The 21,321-nt window shown below is 41.0% G+C and overlaps 1 protein-coding gene across 1 annotated transcript in view; it reads left to right on the top strand.

The window, feature by feature from the left end:
- The window catches only part of kcnj3a (potassium inwardly rectifying channel subfamily J member 3a), a 126,707-nt gene that overhangs the window by 72,886 nt on the left and 32,500 nt on the right, over positions 1-21,321 (top strand). The gene's annotated exons all lie outside the window — the stretch shown is intronic.

Consider the following 21,321-nt stretch of genomic DNA (forward strand, 5'->3'; position numbering starts at 1 on the left):
GCGCTGACGGTAATATGTGACCTCCATCAACTTGTGAAGTTCTCCTCTATCGGCTCCAGACATTCCTTCAGTAGAATGAAGCAGTACCATTTGCTTGCGCTTCTCTTCTAGAGTGTCATCATTTTCTCCTGCAGGAAACTCCTCTGGCTGCCAACTGACACAACCATATTGATCAGCCAGCCTTCTTGAGCCCTGGCTTATGGTTCTACACGATGATCGTAGTCGTTCTTTTCTCCGACGAGCTAATGTGTTGTTCCTGTTTACATGTTCAACACGGGTTTTAACTTGCAAGAGCAAAGAGGCATACCCACTACCTATTTTTGTTCCATCAGACAGAACATCAGCAAAGCTGTCCGGGTACTGCTTAACAATATTCTGCACTACAATCTGACACTGTGCCTTTGATGGGTTTACTTCATGTTTTTGCATGTTATCCACTAACATTCTAACTAGCTTCCTTCGATCAGCTGGTGATGGTCTTTTTTTATTTGCAATGGCCAGTTTAATTCCAGAAGGCATGACTTCCCAAGGCACCTTAAATGTTTCAGCCCAGGCGCAAGATGCTGAAAAGCAAGCCGTAGAACGAGATGGTGTAGAACTTGAACTCTCTGATCCTGGGCTTGATATATCAGAAAGAACTTGACGCGATGAGCGTTGGGGAGTCGAGCAGCTGGATTGTTCTAACACAAATAGCCAATTAAAAATATGAAATTTGAACATGAAACATTTTACAATATTTGTCAAATGGACATTAGTCATTTTAAATAAAATTAAATAAAAAAATACCTTCATTTTTCCATGCACTCAGTAGTTTGCGGCATTGTATAGGCCTGAGGAATTCCATGAGGTCTTCTTCTTTGACATACTGGAGGTCATCTTTTGTCTCAACACCAATAGCAGAGAGCCCATGGATAAAATTTTGAAGCGTTTCATCAGAGAGGCCAGGTAACGAAGAGGAGATGGCAAGTTTTATTTCCTCTAAATTAGACATACCTTAAAAAGATGGAAAAGAGTGGTGTAACACAATCACAGACAAGCCACATGTGTTATACTCCTGGAGAGGGTAATAATCTAATAGCTCCTCTTGAAGTACACAGACATTCCTTGGGTCCTCATCTGTTATGCAGTATACACCCAAATCCACCAACTTCACAGCACGCCGTTTCTCAGACACAAAGTAAACCACTGAATTCTGGTGAACAAGAATTAGTTTAATTCTGCCAACCTCCAAACCCTCCTCATTACTGGCCAAAAGAACAACCATGCCTTTCCTGTACTTTGTTCCTTTCAAAGTGATTTCAGTAGCTACTAATGTATTGCCTGGCTGAAAATCAAAGTGATCAACTGATTCCCTGATTGCTTCGTTAAAATCATAAGAATAAAATTCAGAGCCTTTTTCAACTTGCAGAGAAAGCTGAAAGAGGTTTCCAGCACTTAAATAGGCTTGGAGAAGCTGGTGCCTTTCTGCAAGTGTTGCGCATACATTTTTGAAGTTGTGCAATTTTCTAGCACATTGTTTAAAATAGGTATGTTTGCTCTCAAACCGCATAGTCCATAAGCGAATGAGTGGTCCAAATTGTTTTATAAGCTCTGGGTAATGGCACAAGTAGTGATGTTTAGGCTTGAGAGGCTTAGAAGGGAAAGTCACACACCTAAAATGAATGTACTCATCAATGAGCACTTTCAGATAAGCGACCTGATCTGCCAGTATTGCTGGTGCACAAATTAGGTCTACAATTTGTCTGAGGAGTAGAATGAGCTGCCACACTTCTGATTCTGGATCCTTAATTCGGTGTCCAACAATGACTGGTAAAAGTCTTAGAAGACACCAGTTCTGAACAGCGTGACCACAAAGCTTCTCACTCCCCGAGTTAACCTCAGCTGGTTTATTGGCAGCATCATTTCCTGTGTACTTAAACTGTTTAATATAGCGATTTAGCTCTGTGAAAGTAAAGCATTTCTCTTGATTTACCAAGTAATCAATGTACAACTTAAGATCTGATGCCACAACACCCTCAAAGAGGTCATGTCCAAGGCAGGGGGGCAAGCCAGGCTGACAAACATGAAAAGAATTCAGCTGATTAAAAGGAGAGTTAAATTTGACTCCATCAACTACATTATCGCCAATGGTAGCAAGTTCCTGAATGTTTCTCTCATAAGACTCTACAGTTCGCTTCATAGCAGGTTCTAAAGGTGTGGCATGGAATGAGTCTCTCTCAATGGTGCAATACCTGCAGAAATGTAGGCTTCGGCTAAAGTTCTCGACAAAACCACCAATCATGTGGGATCCCAGGTTGTCACCTACGATGGAACACAAAGAAGCTTTCAAAGTTTTGCCATCATTCACAACAACTCCATTCTCCTCAAGATCTTTGAGATCTTCAATTAGTGATCTAAAAACATGAGCTGGTCCAAAGTTCTTAAAATCTTGCTCATTACACAAATGAACAAGTTGCATGTGGTCTATGTTTGACCTGTTGTGAGGTAAAATATCAGACAAGGTCAGATAAACTGCCAGTAATTTGTGTTTTTTTCTAGCTGAGCCTAAAGGATTTACCACCTCAAATGAATCCTGGTAAATGATCAAACCTAGAGATGATGGATCAGTTTGAAAGAGGGAATTTTCAGAAAAATTCGTACCATCCTTTACATCCCGAAACAGATCATTTTCAGCTGTTTGTGAGTGCATCTGTTCATATTGATCCCTCACAGACTGGCACTGAAACAGAGCGCTGATGGTCTGCTTAACTGGGACATATTGAGCAAAGCACTCTTTCCCATTTCTTTCACTGACTCCTAATAAAATAGGGACTGGCTCAACATAGTGGAAATCTTGCTTGAAAGTAGTCTTTCTCCTCTGTGCTGTACTTAGAACTCCACTATTACAAGCTGTCAGCAAATCCTCCCTAGACAACTGATCAATCACATCATTAATCCTTTCCTCTGGTAATTCAAGCAAAGCAAGCTTTTCCCTCAGTTTGCTAAGAAAATATGACTGCCCAATGTCATGGATGTTTTGAAATTCTTCAACAATGCCTTGAATGGTAGACTCAGGCAAAAGCAATTTAGCTTGCAGTTTCAGATAGAAGAGGGTTAAATTTCTTAGAAAAAGAGATTCATCCACAACTTCAGGAAAATTTTGCTCTACAACTTCTGATCTCTCGCTCTCAGACACGACATCTGAATCTGGAGTTTCCGTGGTCATAGCAGGCTCTATCAGATGGTTTACAGAGCACATTTTATGTGTCCGTGATACATGTGATGCAAACGTAGATCTCACCTTAAATGTCCTGTTGCAACCAAATGGGCACCGGATCTCCAGACCGGACTGAATATGGCTCTTTAAATGAGACAAAAGCTGTGTTAGGGTCCCACATTGAACTTCACAAAAGTCTACATGGCATTTAAATGTTTTATCACACATCTGTGCCTGATGCTCTTTAGCAGCAGACCGGTGATGTTCCCTGTGATTTCTGTATATGTGAGACTTCAATGAAGAAAACTTAGTGAAAATATGTGGGCAATCAGGTACACCACATTTAAACCCTGATTTAGGCACATTTCTATGCAATTTCATATGCTGCACAAAACTCAGGATTGTACTGCTCTCGTTATTACAAAAGTGACATATAAACATGTTCAACTGCAAACAATTTAAAACTTCACAAGCTAATAAATGCACAGCAATAAAGCATGTGCACAGCAAATACCAATGTACTTTCTATTTAACAACTAAATTACAAATATGAATACCAAGCACCACTTACAAGTTATATTAACATAAAACTAAAACAAAAAATACTTCTTTACACCATTTTAAATCGAACAAAAACGTAATTAGCTAACGTTAATGGCTTGGCAGTCAAGTTAAACACTTTAGTTGCATAAAACCAACACAATTTAAATGCAATGTTTAAAAGCTTACATGTCTATATTATTGTGGTACATTTATACTGAACAGTTATCAAAAATGTAATAGTAAAATGGCAGCCCGGCCACACTTTCACGGTGAAGAAAATATAGCCAGCTAATCGTTCATCTGTGACTGCACTCATTAAGCAAATTCATAAAATTGGACAAATAATCTAAATGATCCATTTTGCAACGTCACAAAATAAAAATAATAGTTAAGATATTATGGATGTAACAGGATTTCACGTTTACACTAGAGCATGAATTACTAGCTACACACCTCGTCGTCTCACTCTCTCTCTCATTCGAGGTCCTCCTCCGAGTCCGTTAATCGTAGCGCGCATGAGGTGAGCGCGAAAATTGAGTGGTGATGATGATGCAGCAGCGCCGAGCGCGTGGAAAGTCCCAAGATGTCCACTGAAGATGACGATTGACGAAATGACATCACACGCACTGCGCTACGCCGATGTCGTTGTTTAATCATGAGAGTTTTTAAAAGCCAACAGTTTTAAAGTACTAGATGTGTACGTTATATAATCAAATGTCAGAGTTTAAATGGTGTAAATAATTCGCTAAAAAGGCTGTATTTATTACGTATTTATTACAGTTGACTATTAGTATTATTGACTTGTGAAGCGCCAAAACCTTCTTAAAAAAATAAAATAAATTACAATGGTAAGCATGATAACCAGTAGCATTTACTGCATAGCCTAATCATGTTTCCAGAAGTCATAGTAACATGCAATAACAGTGGTAACTTTAAAAAAAAACACACTATCTTATTGGACCTCTATAATTCACCGCAATTATGCATGCTCCCACATGGCAAAATACAGTAATACTGTAAATTTAAAAATACAGTAGTCTATTGTAAATATTTACTGTAAAAACTACAGCAATTTTTTACAGTGCATTTTGAATCGAGCTAAGGCAAGTAGATAGTTTTGAACACTGGCTGGTTATGTACTTGCTCAAATTTATTTTGGATCATTTCTAACCCAAAAAAGTTACGGACTGCAGCTTTAACAGACATCATTATCCAGGGCATAGTTGAGATTCCTCACAATTTTCTTTAATCGATAGTGTCACGACCTGGCCTAGAACTCAGGTCTCTTGTGTAAGAGCTAGGCTGTAATACCACTGAGCCACCAGAAAGCAGGGGTAGGATCCAATCGCAACACAGGATACGAGGTCTGAGGTAAGATGGTTTAATAAACAAAAGATGATGTCAAAAACTCCAACAAAGGTTCTCCTCAAAATGGAGCTATAAAACGAAAGGAAGAAAACGAAAACCAAAACTCCACGAGGGGAGAAAAATAAACAGATGCAAGAGAACTTCTTTAAATAACTTAACCCTCTGAGGTCTGAGCTGTTTTCTGGCCCTGGAGGTGTTCTGACATGCTCTGACATTTGTGCTTATTTCTGTTACTTGTGACATTGTCATGGCTAAAGTCTTATTACACTGTATTTAGCACAAACTCTGCTACAATAATATATCAGCAGCATGTATGTAAAAGTTTGTAGTTTTGAGATAATGACATTTATGCATGGTTTGTGAAAATACCAAAAAAAATTGTCACTGAAATAAGGCCATGAAACCCATACTGATTATTTATTCACAAGACTTTTGAAAATTGTATCACGTAGCCTAGAATATTTGCTCCAAAACTATGTGAAAATCACCCTGACTGCTCATTCAGATAAGACAATATTGATTTAAAATTTCTAAGACGTGTTTTGTGTGAGAAAGCCATATGCGAAGAGGCGTGATCATCTCATGAATATGTAAGCCTTCAACACCTGAGAAAGACAAAGACACTCCCCTAACTGCCCTATTAGGAGCAATCAGGCCCTGTCATTCAGAGCAACCTTGCACAAAGAATGAGGAGATTTAAAAAATAATGGCTTTTAGATTGTTTGGATTTATTTACAACACAACATAATCCAAAAATACACAACAAATGACAAAAGAGCACATTGAAAACAATGATCCAAAGACAGAGACCTTTGTGCCATTCCTAAAAACATTGTACATACCTTTCATTTCCAAGGTGTTTGATTTTCACTTTACCATGTTCATGTACAGAGACTCAGAGCAGGACTCAGTGGCATCTGGTCCCTGAAAGAAAAGAAAAAAAGTGAACATACTGGTATCAAGAGAAACTAGGCCTGCACGATTTTGGGAATACATTTGAGATTTTTCTGGTTAAAATTGCTTTTTAAAATTCACAGAATACACACACACACAAAAATGTTTCCAACAATATATAATATAATGAACACCAGGTTTGTTGTGCCTTGTAGGCATAGGCTATGCGCAGTGCTGCATAAAATAATAATAACAATAACCTATAGCAGCCTATAAATCTTTCATAAATCTAAGAATTTCAGTAACAACTATGCTAGATAAAAATATATTGATTATCATATGTTACTTCAAATGTTTCCATTCGTTATGATGATATGAAATGATATAATAGTAAAAATATAAAGCCTATTGTTTGGTGCATTTTGCTTTTCAAACGCGATCATGCTCCAAAATATGATACATTCAAACGCGATCGCGCTCCAAAATATGATACATTCAAACGCGATCGCGCTCCAAAATATGATACATTCAAACGCGATTAACCATTATGGTTACCATATTTTACATATCTACGTTTGAGCAGATATCCACAAACAGTATTTAACAGTAAACACGGGTCTAAATATTATAATATTCACCATATATCTAGCAACAGTTCAACTGCAATGTGAAGTTTATGCAACAATACCATAAACTAATAAGTAAGAATTTCTTACCTTACACCTTTCTTGTCTGCAAATTGCGTTCTTCTTCTTCTGAGGTAAATCCAATGTAAGCTCACAGCGCGTCTTCCAAACTCGACGAAAAGCAGAGACTTGTGAAGTGTTTTGGTGTTTTGTGTTTGAGGTAACGAGGGCGTTCGCGTTCCATGTGGAGATTTGCATGTGAATCTCTTTTGCGCGAGTGGGCGTGGTCGAATAAAAAAATAATTAGCAAGCGTTTGAGATACTGAACATCCTGTTGGTTTTATACAAATTACTTAAACAGAGAATATTTGTTTTCAGTTTGAATCCGATCATTTAAAAGTACATACTTAAATGTTTATAAAGGTAAATGGCTCATAAATGTGTGAGAAGTATTCGCTGAGTTTTGTTTCAGTTTATAGACATGCTCAAGAAAAAAAAGTTCACCGCGACGGAGAGGCAGAACGCACACCCTGTTTATTTTCTTTATTTTACAAAAGCACAATGTTTTGATTTGATTGTAAGTGGACACATACAAAAGTAGAAATATCACAGATTTTTTTTTTATATTTCTTTTTTCTGTATGACCATAAATGACGGAGTAATTTAAGTTTATTGTGCTACAATGTGAAGAAAATCCAGCAAAACGCGGGGGCGCGTTTGCCGACCTTACTACAAAAAAAACTTACTATTTCACAGGGTCTCAAAAAATCCTAAGAAACTCAGGGCGCCAGGCAGACATCTCATACAAAGACCAAGTAACAAGGGAGAACCAAAACACAGCTAAAATACACAGGGGGAAACAAGGTGCAGGTGAAGATGATTACACAAATGAGAGACCACAGGTGAGTGACATGACATCTAGTGGCAGAACTAAGGAAACAGCAGTCCCAAATGCTGACAGGACACCCTCCCCTAGGGAAGGCTTCTGACGTTCCTTCCAGAACATCCAGGTCTCCGGCACGAAATTCCCGGATCAAGCTGCAGTCCAGGATGTCCTTGGTCGGAACCCAGGAGCGTTCCTCTGGCCCGTAACCCTCCCAGTCCACCAGATACTGCAGGGAGTTCTGGACCCTTCGCGAGTCCAATATCCAGCGGACCGTTAAGGCTGGCTGGCCGTCAATGATCCTGGGGGGCGGAGGGGGTCTGCGTGTGGGGGCAAAAGGAGAAGACAAAACAGGTTTTAACAAAGACACATGAAAGGTAGGGTACAAGGGAATGAGGAAGGTACAAACGGTAAGAAACAGGGTTTACTTTCCTGGCAATACGGAAAGGGCCAATGAACTTCTGGGCAAGTTTCTTAGACTCAACCCGAAGAGGTAAGTTCTTGGTAGCCAGCCAGACCCGTTGGCCGGCCCGGAAGCTGGGAGCCCTTTGTCGATGATGGTTAGCCTGATGCTGGTACCTCATGGAGATCTGGAGAAGCGCACGTCTGGCCTTCTTCCAGGTCAATTGGCAGCGTCAGACGAAGTGTTGGGCAGATGAGACACCGACCTGTGCCTCATCCTCAGGAAACAGTTGAGGGAGATAGCCAAACTGACACTCGAAGGGGGACAGTCCCGTGGCAGATGATCGGAGGGTGTTGTGGGCATATTCTGCCCACACGATGAAGGTGGACCATGAGGTGGGGTTGTCTCGAGGTCCTGGTTGACCCGTTCTGTCTTGCCATTAGACTCAGGATGGAACCCAGATGACAAGCTGGCAGACGACCCGACCAATTTACAAAAGGCCCCCCAGAATTGAGATGAAAACTGTGGGCCTCGATCGGAGACGACATACTGAGGAATTCCAAAGATTCTGAAGACGTGATTCATCAGGAGCGCGGCAGTCTCCTTGGCTGAAGGCAGTTTGGGTAAGGGAATGAATCAGGCTGCCTTCGAGAACCGGTCCACAATAACCAGGATGACAGAGTTGCTCTGGGATGGAGGGAGGCCTGTGATGAAATCCAGAGATATGTGCGACCACGGTCTATGGGGAACAGGCAAGGGGTGCAGGAGTCCTAAAGGCCGCTGGCGCCTCGACTTCCCTTGGCAGCACACTGGACAGGCCTCCACAAAGCTCCTTACGTCCTCTTTGATGGAAGGCCACCAGACCCGCCGCTGGAGGAAGTCCAGGGTACGTGCAATACCAGGGTGGCAGGTCAGGGGAGAGTCATGACCCCACTGTAGAACCCGGGCTCGGACGGATCGAGGAACATAAAGGCGACCTGGGGAACGACCTCCTGGGTCTGGTTCTTGGGCTTGGGTCTCACGTATCTCCCTTTCCAGTTCCCAGCGCAGCGGCGCGACGATCCAAGCCTTAGGGATGATCAATTTTAGTGACTTTTCTTGTGACTCAGGAGAGTAAGCTCGGGACAAGGCATCCGGCTTGACGTTCTTGGTGCCGGGCCTGTAGGACAGAAGGAACTGAAAATGATTAAAAATAAAGACCATCGAGCTTGGCGCGGATTGAGTCGCTTAGCCTGCTGCAGGTACTCAAGGTTCTTGTGGTCTGTGAGAACCTGGAAAGGATGTTGAGCCCCCTCAAGCCAGTGGCGCCACTCCTCCAAGGCGAGCTTCTCCGCAAGAAGTTCCCGATCCCCGGCGTGGTAGTTGTGTTCCGCTTTCGACAGGCAACGAGACATGAAGGCGCAAGGGTGCATCCTACCATCCTCCCCTCTCTGAGAAAGGATGGCCCCAACTCCCACGTCCGATGCATCCACCTCTACCACAAAAGGTCTTTCAGGATCTGGAACTGAGAGTATAGGTGCCGATGTGAAGCGACACTTGAGGTCACGGAAGGCTCCTTCTGCCTCTGAGGACCAGCAGATCTTGGTGACACCTCCCTTAGTCAGTGCAGTTAAGGGTGCAGCCACTGAGCTGAAGTTCTTGATAAACCTCCTATAGAAGTTAGCAAAGCCGATGAAGCGTTGAACTTCCTTGACTGTCGTAGGGGTAGGCCATTTCAGGACTGTCTTGACCTTCTTGGGATCCATCTCAACATGACCTGGGGTGATGATAAAACCGAGAAACTGAGCAGGGGTGACATGGAACTCACATTTCTCAGGTTTCACATAGAGATGGTTATTCAGGAGGCGTTGGAGAACAGCACTGACATGCCCTTCATGCTCCTCGAGAGACCTCAAAAAGATGAATATGTCGTCCAAGTAGACGAAAACAAACTTGTTTAGCATGTCCTGGAGTACGTCATTTATTAGGGCCTGGAAGACTGCTGGAGCGTTGGTGAGCCCGAACGGCATCACCTGGTACTCATAGTGACCCATGGGAGTGTTGAAGGCCGTCTTCCATTAATCCCCTTGCTGAATCTGCACAAGATGGAAGGCGTTGCGTAGATCCAGTTTGGAGAAAATGGAAGCCCCTTGAAGCAGCTCAAAGGCGGAGGCCATCAGAGGAAGGGGGTAGCGATTCCGAGCCGGGATTTTATTAAGTGCCCGGTAATCGATACACGGCCTGAGTCCTCCATCTTTCTTCCCCACAAAGAAGAAGCCCTCTCTTGCCGGGGAAGTGGAAGCACGGATGATGCCAGCCGCTAGGGACTCCTTGATGTACTTGTCCATAGCGATGCACTCGGGAGGAGACAGGGAAAAGATCCGACCTCTCTTGGGACAGGTGCCAGGGAGAAGGTCGATGGTGCAATCATATGAGGTAGGGAAGTGGCTCGGGACTTACTAAAAACAGCCTGGAAGCAGTGGTAGACACTAGGGACTCGAGACAGGTTGATGGGTTCTTGAGATTTGGGACTCGGGGCTGGGGGACTCGAGAGGGGACAGGTAACTTGGCATGCAGTACCCCAACTCAGGATGGTTCCAGCTAGCCAGTCGATGCAAGGGTTGTGTTGGTGCAGCCAGGGATAACCCAAGATCACAGGGAACTCAGTAGAGTCAATCAGATAAAACTCTTCCATATGTTGATTTTGGAGAACAGTAAGACGAAGAGGGTAAGTGATCTCCGTAATGCAGCCCGGTTCCAAGGGTCTGCCGTCCAGTGCTTGAAGTGGGGGGAAAAAGGTCCCGGTACTCTCTTGCATTGGCAAGTAATCATGACATTTGAGATTTCTACAGTGAAAAAAAAAAAACTTGGAGATATTGCTGGTACAACAACAATTTACTGATATTTATTAACAACATAAATGTATTTAAACAAGTCATGTATGTGTGTGTGCGTGCGTGTGTGTGTGTGTGTGTGTGAAAACGGAACTACTCCAAGTCTGCAAGTCCAAAAATACATTTATGGTGAGATTACTACATTTTATTTAATTAAATGCATTTATAGTGAGATTATTATATTTTCATGTCATATTCTGTGTTAATTTTGACCACGAACCATGCGCTGTCACTTTAATTCAGCACGTACAGCACAGCGAAAATAGACTCGGTGCAGAAACGATCGTTGCACTGCTGAATACGCACCGCTCCTGGAACGCATTGCCGGACCGCATCCGCATGCAGTGTGAAAGCTCTAACCTGTTAATATGGGTGCGGGGAAAAAAATACGCACCGCATACGCACTGCAAACGGAGTATATGTGAAATGGGCGTGACACTGACGCTTTTTCTGTCAGTGGTAGAGTACCGGCTACATGCAAGAAGTAGCGGTACGCAAGAAAAAGTGCAGGTACGCTTTGGAGTAAAATGCAGAAGTGCCGGTACTGCGTACCGGTGAGTACCGCCCCACTTCGAGCACTGCTGCCGTCTAGGGCAGTAATGGTTTGGGGTCAAGGAAGTAATTGGGTAGGTACTCCAAGCCTCCTGACCAGAGACCGGTCCAGGAAGTCACCAGCAGCCCCGGAGTCGATCATGGCTCGGACTTGATGTTGATGGCCCTCCCAGGAAAGAGTTACAGGAACGGAAAGCACTGCATTGGGAGGAGGAGCACTAATCTTCCCCATCACAGCCCTCCTGTAACTAGACGGGGATGGTCGTTTCCCGGAAGCTCGGGACAGAAGAGACGGAAATGCCCAGATACACCGCAGTATAGGCAGCGATTCTCCCTCATGTGGCGATCCCTCTTGGCAGGGGAGAGTCTGGAACGCCCCAACTGCATGTCCTCCGGGGGCTCGAGCTTCTCAGAACTGGGTGAGGAGATGCGTACAGGATAGGGTTGCCTGTTTCCAGACAATCAGGGCAGAGACGTCTTGCGACAGGTTGACTCTCTCTCTCTTAGCCGATTGTCCAGACAGATATCCATGGTGATAAAGGTCTCGAGATCAGTCGCGGGTTCCAGAATGGGTCCGGACAATCCTCCCTGGAAGCAGGCCATTAGAGCTTCATCGTTCCATCCACTACCGGACGCAATGGTCCGGAACTCTATAGCGAAGTCTGCAGTGCTACGTGATCCCTGCTTAAGGGTGAGTAGTTGCCTGGACGACTCCCGACCACTCACTGGATGGTCGAACACCCGCTTGAACTCCTCCACAAAGAGAGCGTATGTGCCACAACAGACATCCTGAGATTGCCACACTGCAGAGGCCCAAGAAAGTGCCTTATCTGCAAGGAGAGTGATGATGTAGGCGATCTTAGAGCGGTCAGTAGGGAAGCTTGAGGGCTGGAGTTCAAATGTCAAGGAACACTGAGTCAGGAATCCTCCACATGAATTGGCATTCCACGAAAAGGGCTTAGGAGGTGGAAGCCGAGGCTCAGCGACTACTTGGGGTCCATCAATGGGAGGCGGACGTGGTGCTGAAGGATACGCTACCTCATGCTGAGCCATCCCTGCCACCAGGTCCTTATAGGTGAGTGTTTCTGGATCCATGTTGACTTGGTCTTTCTGTCACGACCCGGCCTAGAACTCAGGTCTCTGGTGTAAGAGCTAGGCTGTAATACCACTGAGCCACCAGAAAGCAGGGGTAGGATCCAATCGAAACACAGGATATGAGGTCTCAGGTAAGATGGTTTAATAAACAAAAGATGATGTCAAAAACTCCAACAAAGGTTCTCCTCAAAATGGAGGTATAAAACGAAAGGAAGAAAACAAAAACAAAAACTCCACGAGGGGAGAAAAATAAACAGATGCAAGAGAACTTCTTTAAATAACTTAAACAAACAAAAAAACGTACTATTTCACAGGGTCTCAAAAAAATCCTAAGAAACTCAGGGCGTCAGGCAGACATCTCATACAAAGACCAAGTAACAAGGGAGAACCAAGACAGAGCAAAAATGCACAGGGGGAAACAAGGTGCAGGTGAAGATGATTACACAAACGAGAGACCACAGGTGAGTGACATGACATCTAGTGGCAGAACTAAGGAAACAGCAGTCCCAAATGCTGACAGATAGACTTCTTTATTTGTAATTTCTAATTGTGCCATTAGGCCTCTTTCTGTTTCAACTGTTTTAGCTCAGGAAAATATTTCTGCACGTGCAGACCTCTTATTTTTAATCGATCTAAGAAATAACTTGATATCAACAAACTCACTCTGAGAAAGTGGAGTCAGAAGACTCTTCATCACTTTTTGTATTCTGATCCGCATCCTTATGCACTTCACTTTTTGTTTTTTACATATTTTGGCATCAATTACTTTGTTAATTTTCTTTCTTTTTTGGGGCATTTTGAAAATAGTTTTCTCTTCATCCATTCTAACACAATCCACCTCACTTGTTTTTTTTTTTGGTTTGTTTTTTTGGTTTTTGCAATGGCACTGAAGTTTTCATTGAAACGCTACCATTTTGCCCATCTCTTTTGTTTCCAGAAAACTGTGCCACACTCGCTAAATCCTTTACACCAGTATCTGAATGTGTTTCGCTGTGGGGCGTACAAAGCCTGAGTTAAAATGTCATTGCTCACAAAAGGTGGAACGTTTGTGAAAGTAACTCGCTTAGCTGGCAGCGCAAGGGGAAGAACAGGGACAAGTTCACCGCTAATTACTATTCCATGCTCAACTATTTCATTGGCTTTGTCAACACTGTCAACACTAAAACGGCACTATTCATTCAGTATATTATCATCCCTTCAATAATAGTTTTAACAAGACAACCTTTTAGAAATTCTTCTGTTTTTTTCAATACTAACTTTTCTATGTGGAGATAAAATGGAGAGTAATTCCAGCGCTCAGATTTGTACCTTGGCTAAGTATATGCTGACCTTTCCACCACATCCCCCACTCTGCTTCATTATCAATATCACTATGGGTTTCTTGCAATAAAATGACATTATTTCAGACACTAAGGCTCGTTTATGTCTATCCCTCCCTCCATTAATATTTAATGAACCCACCCTCAAAATATCCATATATAGGTTTAGGAAGGAGAGAGAAAAGACAACAGCAGAAGAAAACAGTGTAAAAAAAAAAGAAAAAAAAAAGACAAGAACACCACATGATGCATGGCTTATCACATAAGAATGCTTTTAGCCTCTTCTTTTTATCCACCTTTTTTCATTTTCTAATGACTGTAACATGTTTTTTTAAATGAAAATGTGTCTTTACACTCAACTGATCAAGACACATTATTTTAAAGAAATACCACCGACCCCTCAAATTTTTCAACATCAGGAAAAAATTAAAAATTAAACAAAATCGGTAACACTTTACAATAAGGTTCATTTGTTAACTTTAGTTAATGTATTAAATAACCAAGAGTTATTGTCCAATCCATGTGTTACTGTATTTATTCATCTTAGTTAACGTTAGTTAATAAAAATACAGCTGTTCATTGTTAGTTTGTGTTAGTTCACAGTGCATTAACTAATATTAACAAGATTTTAATAAAGTATTTGTAAATATTGAAATTAACATTAACAGAGATTAATAAATGCTGTATACGTGCAGTTCATTATTAGTTCATGTTAACTGATGTTTAATAACGAACCTTATTGTAAAGTGTTACCAAAAAATCTTTCAAATTGACTTGTTTTCCAAACATCTCATCAAGAAAGCCATTAATTCCCTCTAATGTATACTAGGAGTATATTTAATGGACATATATTGAGAATCACCTTCAGGTCATCATACAGATCCTCCTTGTGAGTCACATTCATAATCAAGAAGATAACCATTTTCATCAGATAAAACATCTTCCATTGCACTACCATAATTGCTAAGACACAGCTCTCTCTTTCTTGCAACCAAACAAACAGGCTCCTCATATCTACTTGAACTGGGCCCTGCAATTACCACAATGTTATCTTGCTGCTCATTTGGATTGATATTTTGTACAGGATTTGTATTATTTTCATTTTGATGACGTTCATTCACATTAGCATCTATATTAGTAACTACAAGCTCATGTAGTTCCATAGCGGATGGCGCCGCATCAGAATTGGTTACATCAGATGAGCCTGTTTTTTCCTCTTGAGCAGTGTGCTCCGCCCACATCTCCCTCTCCTGAGACAGTGGGCCTATCCTCTGGTGCACGCTCTCTTTGTGGGCATGCAAACCTGTGGGCATTTTGTGACCTATATCACTGCATTCTAAGCACCTTAAACTACTAGTTGTTGCATACACCATATAAGTATTCCCTTCGTGTCTCACTCAGAATGAAACATCCAGCTTGTTCTCGGGGGAGTCTAGAAACATAAACACCTGTCTTCTGAAAGATTTGACGTGTTTCAGAGACAGGCATTTACAGCCTAGCGTAATTGTTTTGAAACTACTGGGAAATTTCCCATATTGTACTAATTCCTGTTCCAGCATCCGAAACTGGATGCATTATCTGCATCTGCGTCATCCGGAATAAAAGGTGGAACATTCTATACTGTAATTTTCGCTGTCGGAGCATGTAACGGGGTAACCTGAACAAAGTTGTCGTTTATAACGAGACCATTCTTGATAAACGATAAACAAAGTTTTGTTCTTTCCCGCCAGTCGAAATGAACACATCTTCCACTGTGATCTTCCACAGAGAGAGAGAGAGAGAGAGAGAGAGAGAGAGAGAGACTGATTTATAAAACTCTTAAATTAAACATATACTACACCATTAAAATACAATATATTCTACCCATGCAATGCTACAGTGTGCATATGCAAAACAAATCTCAAAATCATAAAAAGACCATCAGACATCACCAGTTAAACACCATAGTTCCACCTTCACATATTGACAATAAAGCATCATTCACACACCATTTAAACTCAAATTCAAGTAAATTCTTTGTGATTTGATAAAATTTGTGTTCCACTCTGATTCTCGATTCAACCAAAGCAGTACAAATTTGCAATGCACTTATGTTTTTACATTTAGTCATTTAGCAGACGCCTTTATCCAAAGTGACTTACAAATGAGGAATACAGCAAGCAAGTCATCATGAAAAGGCAAACAACGCAAGAAGTGCTCAAAATACAGTTTCAGACATTGCTTAGCCAGACAAGGAAGGAAATCAAGGAAAAGGAAAACATTTTTTTTAAAACATTTTTTTTTTTATGAGGTTAAGTGCTCATGGAAGAGATGAGTTTTCAGCTGTCTTTTGAATATTGTCAGGGATTCTGCATTCCGGATTAGGCTGGGGAGATCATTCCACCAGCAAGGAACTGTGAATGAGAATGTTCTGGAGAGTGATTTTGTAGCTCTCTGTGATGGTACCACAAGCCGTCGCCCATTGACCGATCGTAGGCTTCTGGTAGCCTGTGGTCTATCTGTAAGCAAGCGTCAATGCCTTGAACTTGATGCAAGCAGCGAGTGGTAGCCAGTGCAGAGAGATGAAGAAAGGTGTGACGTGGGCCTTTTTGGGCTCGACGAGCTGCAGCGTTCTGAATCATTTGTAGTGGTTTAATTGCACATAATGGAAGTCGAGCCAGAAGAGCATTGCAGTAATCCAGCCTAAAAATGACCAGGGCCTGGACGAGAAGTTGTGTTGCATACTCGGTTAGGAAAGGCCTGATCTTCCTGATGTTATGCAGTGCAAACCTGCATGATCGAGCTGTCTTTGCGATGTGGTCTTTGAAGGTCAGCTGGTCATCAAATAGTACTCCAAGATTTCTGATAGACCTTGATGGGGTGATTGATGATGAACCTAGCTGGATGGTGAAATCGTGCTGGAGAGTCGGACTGGCAGGGAAGACGAGAAGCTCAGTCTTTGCCAGACTGAACTGCAGGTGATGTTGTTTCATCCATGCCAAGATGTCCACCAGACAGCTTGAGATACGTGTAGCTACTGTGGGATCATCTGGTTTAAATGAGAGGTAGAGCTGTGTGTCATCAGCATAGGAATGGTAAGATAAACCATGTGCCTATATAATGGGTCCCAGCGATGTAGTGTAAATGGAGAAGAGGAGTAGCACTGAAACCTGGAGAACCCCTGTGATTAGTTGATGTGCTTTGGATGCCTCCCCTCTCCAGGCAACCATGAAAGACCTACCTATGAGATAGGATTCAAACCAGTGGAGTGGAGTTCCTGTGATGCCCAGTGATGAGAGGGTGGACAGAAGTCCAATTGTACGAAAACCAGAATTTAAATATCTACTGGACAGTCCAAAAGAGAAGAAGAAAGAAGAGTATAATTTAGCTTGGTAGACAAGAAGAGCTGGGTGTCATCCGCATAGCAATGAAAGCTAATACCTTATTTCCTAAAAATTTAACCAAGAGGTAGTAAGTAAATGATAAATAAAAGAGGGCCTAAAACAGAGCCTTGAGAAACACCAGTAGTAACAGATGAAGAGTATGACCTGAAATTTTTAAGAAGGACAAACTGAGTGCGCCCGGAGAGATAAGATCTAAACCAGGTGTGAGGAACACCAGTGACACCTATAGAGAATAGTCAATCTAGAAGAATTTGATGGGAAATAGAATCTTTGACTTTGACTTTGACTTTGACAAATCTGTTGACTTTGATTTTCCATAGGAGTTTCATACATCAATCGATTCTGTTAAATGTGTATTATTTTTGTGTATACTCACAATAAAAACAAAGTGTTGTGCTTTTTGCCAAATAAAGAAAAATAAACATGATGCGAGTTCTGCCTTCTCTCTTTTAGTGAAGTCCATTCTGAAACGCGTCCGAAAATAAACTATAACTCAGCGAATACTCAGTCAAACAGGCACACAGGCATACAGCTTGAATTCTCTTCTTTTAAATGAAGTAATTTATATTTAAAAAAAAATATTCTCAGTTTATGTAATATGAAAATAGAGAGATGTCAGTCGTTCTCATCTCAGCTCATTATAGCTCATTAAGTTTTAATGTGACCCCGCCTACGGAGAACGTGCACTATTCAAACGCAAATTATCTGAGGCGATCCATGCAAACGTGTCGACGCCCACATCAGCTGGATAAAACACATCGAGTTAAGTACATGAGTCAGACAGACTCATGTACTTTACGACGCTGTGAGGAATAATACTATCTTTATAATAATCCTGGAAAATTTACCTCAGAAGTGCTGGAAGTTTCATTTCGAGGACCAACGGATCCAGCTGAGGAATATGTCAGTTCTATATTTTCTTTGTTCTAATCGCAATAGTGTCTGTACACGCAAAAAGACTGTTTAAATATAAATCGCGTTTTTGTGTGTGAATGAATGAACAGCTTTTACCAAACTCCATTGCTATACTGAGATGAGTAAAAATCGACTAGAAAAATCAGATAGATTATAAAGTTTTTACTGTAAAATACTGCCACATCAAATAAGCTTATAATGTTGCCAATTTCTGCTCATATGTTAAATATATATATATATATATTATGTTTTGTCAAAAATAAAGTCATCAACTAAGATGTTATTATAGTGTTTGTTCCAATGTAGGCTATAATATTCAAACTAATAAATCCTTAACTTTGAAATACGTATGATAAAATGTATACTTTAGTTTTTACAAAGAAAGATTACACTGGAAATATTGTTAAAATTGTAATTGTTGTAATTATAACCTTTTTAATAAAATAGCAAAAAAAATATATATACAAGGATAGATGTAAACAAAATCTTAAAAGGTCAATATAAGCCTTCTCTTTAAATAATTTGTATTGTGTTTTATTATATAGTGACACATTTGGGGAGAGAATATATTCCAAAACTTTCTGAAAATATAGTATGAGAAGAATTAACTGCACAATTACTAGAAATGTTTACCTTGGATATTATACAATGTGAAAAAAAACAACAACTGTGTTTCCAACTGTGAACCAATTTTGTATTATATATATATATACTGTATATATATTGTCAAGTCAAGTCAAGTCACCTTTATTTATATAGCGCTTTTTACAATACAGATTGTATCAAAGCAGCTTCACATTGAAGAAAATTGCATCATCGTCCAGCCATAATAAGGCAGATCAATAATATTGTTGAAAATTAAATGTCCTTGCATTCCTTCTTGTGGCTCAGTGACACAGCTGAATGAAAGGCTCATTATGCAGCTCATTATGCGGGTCGTTGTCTTCTCAGGTGTGAATCACGCCCCTACGCATATTGCCTTTCCAAACAAAAAGTGTCTAACAAAATTTAAATCAATGTATTGTTTTATGTGAATGATTAGGCAGAATGATTTTCAGATCATTTTGAAGAAAAAAACTCTAGGCGACAACATCCATTATTCAAAAGTCTTGTGGACACATAATTAGTATGTGTTTTGTGGCCTTATTTCAGAAACTTAAATTTTTCGTTTTTTCAATAACCATGCATAAACATTATTCTCTCAAAAATAGAAACATGTACATACATGTTGCTCACATATTATGGTAGCCCTGTTTGTGCTAAATAGAGTGTAATTACACCTTTGCCATTAATATGTTTATAAGCAACTGAAAAAAGCACAAATGTCAGGGCATGTCAGAACATCTCAAGGACCCCAAAAACACCTTAAACCTTAAAAGATGAAGGAACCACACCTGAGGTGAGAGAAGAATATATAATACCAGTTATTATACCAGATAGGGGAGATAAACAGGCTTTGACCTAGTGAGTTGGAAGTGGATCTAACTGACAGGTGGAAGACATAGGCTACGTTCACACTGCAGGCTGAAACGACCCAATTACGATTTTTTTGCCCCTATGCGACCTGTATCTGATATTTTCATGACAGTCTGAACGACACAGATCCGATCTTTTCAAATGCGACCCAGGCCACTTGGGTATGTGGTCCAAATCCGATACGTATCCGATCTTTTGAAATGCGACTTCAGTCTGAACGGCCAGGTCACATGTATCCGACCCGCACATCATTGATACGCGACAAACGTCATAATTCTGCGTTGAAGTAGGCGGGAATGAGAAGATAAACAACAGTAACACTCACATCAGTATCTCACCACTCCTGGCTGCGACTCCGCACCTACACGTTTCTCTGTACCGACGTTGCTACCACTGCTCCACAAAACGCCATGGCCAAAAATCTTGCTGTCCTCCTTCTTTTTAATTTTCTTCTTAAAACGAGAAGATTGTAATTGTGCTGGCTCCGTTGGAAAAATAACTTTAATATCGCTAAACGAGCTCCACTGTTGACATCCATGTTTAGCTACTTCCGCAAACAACAAGTGACGTCGTTGACCGTTGAGTACTCTTCTGCGCATGCGGGTCACTTCTGGGTCATTTCACGTTCACACAGGAGATCACAAAAGGTCGCATTTAATTGGAAATGTGAACGGCCTTGCAAAAAAATCTAATTTTTTCAAAAAATCGGAATTGAGCATTAAGCCCTGCAGTGTGAACGCAGCCTTAGATTGTTGAATAAGACATGATATTTCATCAACAGTCGGAAGGTCAAAACTATAAAATAAGGACAGAAGACAGTCATGGGAAGTCAGATACAACAGATTACATGCCATATTATTTTGAGGAGATAGTTGATGAATATTGTCCATTTTGGTATTAAAAAAGGTCATACATTTGTTACATAGATCAATAGATTATAGGTGAGAAGGAAGGGTATCAGGTGAGCTTAAGATATGATTTACTGTATTAAACAACAATCTTGTGTTCCCTTCATCTGACCTAATTTTTGTAGAATAGTAATCAGATTTAGCTGTTAACCCTCTGGGGACCAAAAACGCGCCCGCGCGTTTTGCTCGTTTTTTTTTTTAGCAATGAAAAATAAACACAAAATGCTCTGTTAATTTTGATCTTTCATTTTCGTGTAATACATCAATCGATCCTGTTCAGTTTCTATTTTTTTTCTGTATACTCACAATACAAATAAAGTGTTTTGCTTTTTGACAAATAAAGAAAAACTAACATGATGCTATTTCTGCCTTCTCTCTGTCAGTAAACTCCCATTTGAAACGCGTTCGAAAATTATCTATAACTCCGCGAAAATTCAGTCAAACAGGCAAACAGACCCACGGGCATAAAGCTTGAGATCGCAGCTTTTAAATGAAGTAATTTATATAAAAAACAAATATTATCAGCTTCTGTAATCTGTATAAAAAGAGAGCGACTCCAGTCGAGCTCATTAGGAGCCATTCAAAAGTAATTTGACCACGCCCCGGAGAGCGCGTGCTATTCAAACGCAAATTCTGAGAACCATTTCAGTCTGTGAAACGCCCTCACATCAGCTGTAAACAAAGAGGCATAATATAGCCTACCTTATGGAGAAAATTTTCCGTGCTGATATGAGGAGCAGATCCCGCTGAGGAGTGAGGTAGGCTAAGTTATCCTTTCTCAAGTGTTAATGTGGAATAACGTTATGGAATAACGTTGTAGGCTTATGTAAACAAAAAGATGAATCGCGTTTCTATAATATGAATAGCGTTTCTGTGAGATGAATGAA

This window comes from Leuciscus leuciscus (genome assembly GCF_965113295.1).
Source record: "Leuciscus leuciscus genome assembly, chromosome: 7".
NCBI classification, from domain to species: Eukaryota; Metazoa; Chordata; class Actinopteri; order Cypriniformes; family Leuciscidae; genus Leuciscus; species Leuciscus leuciscus.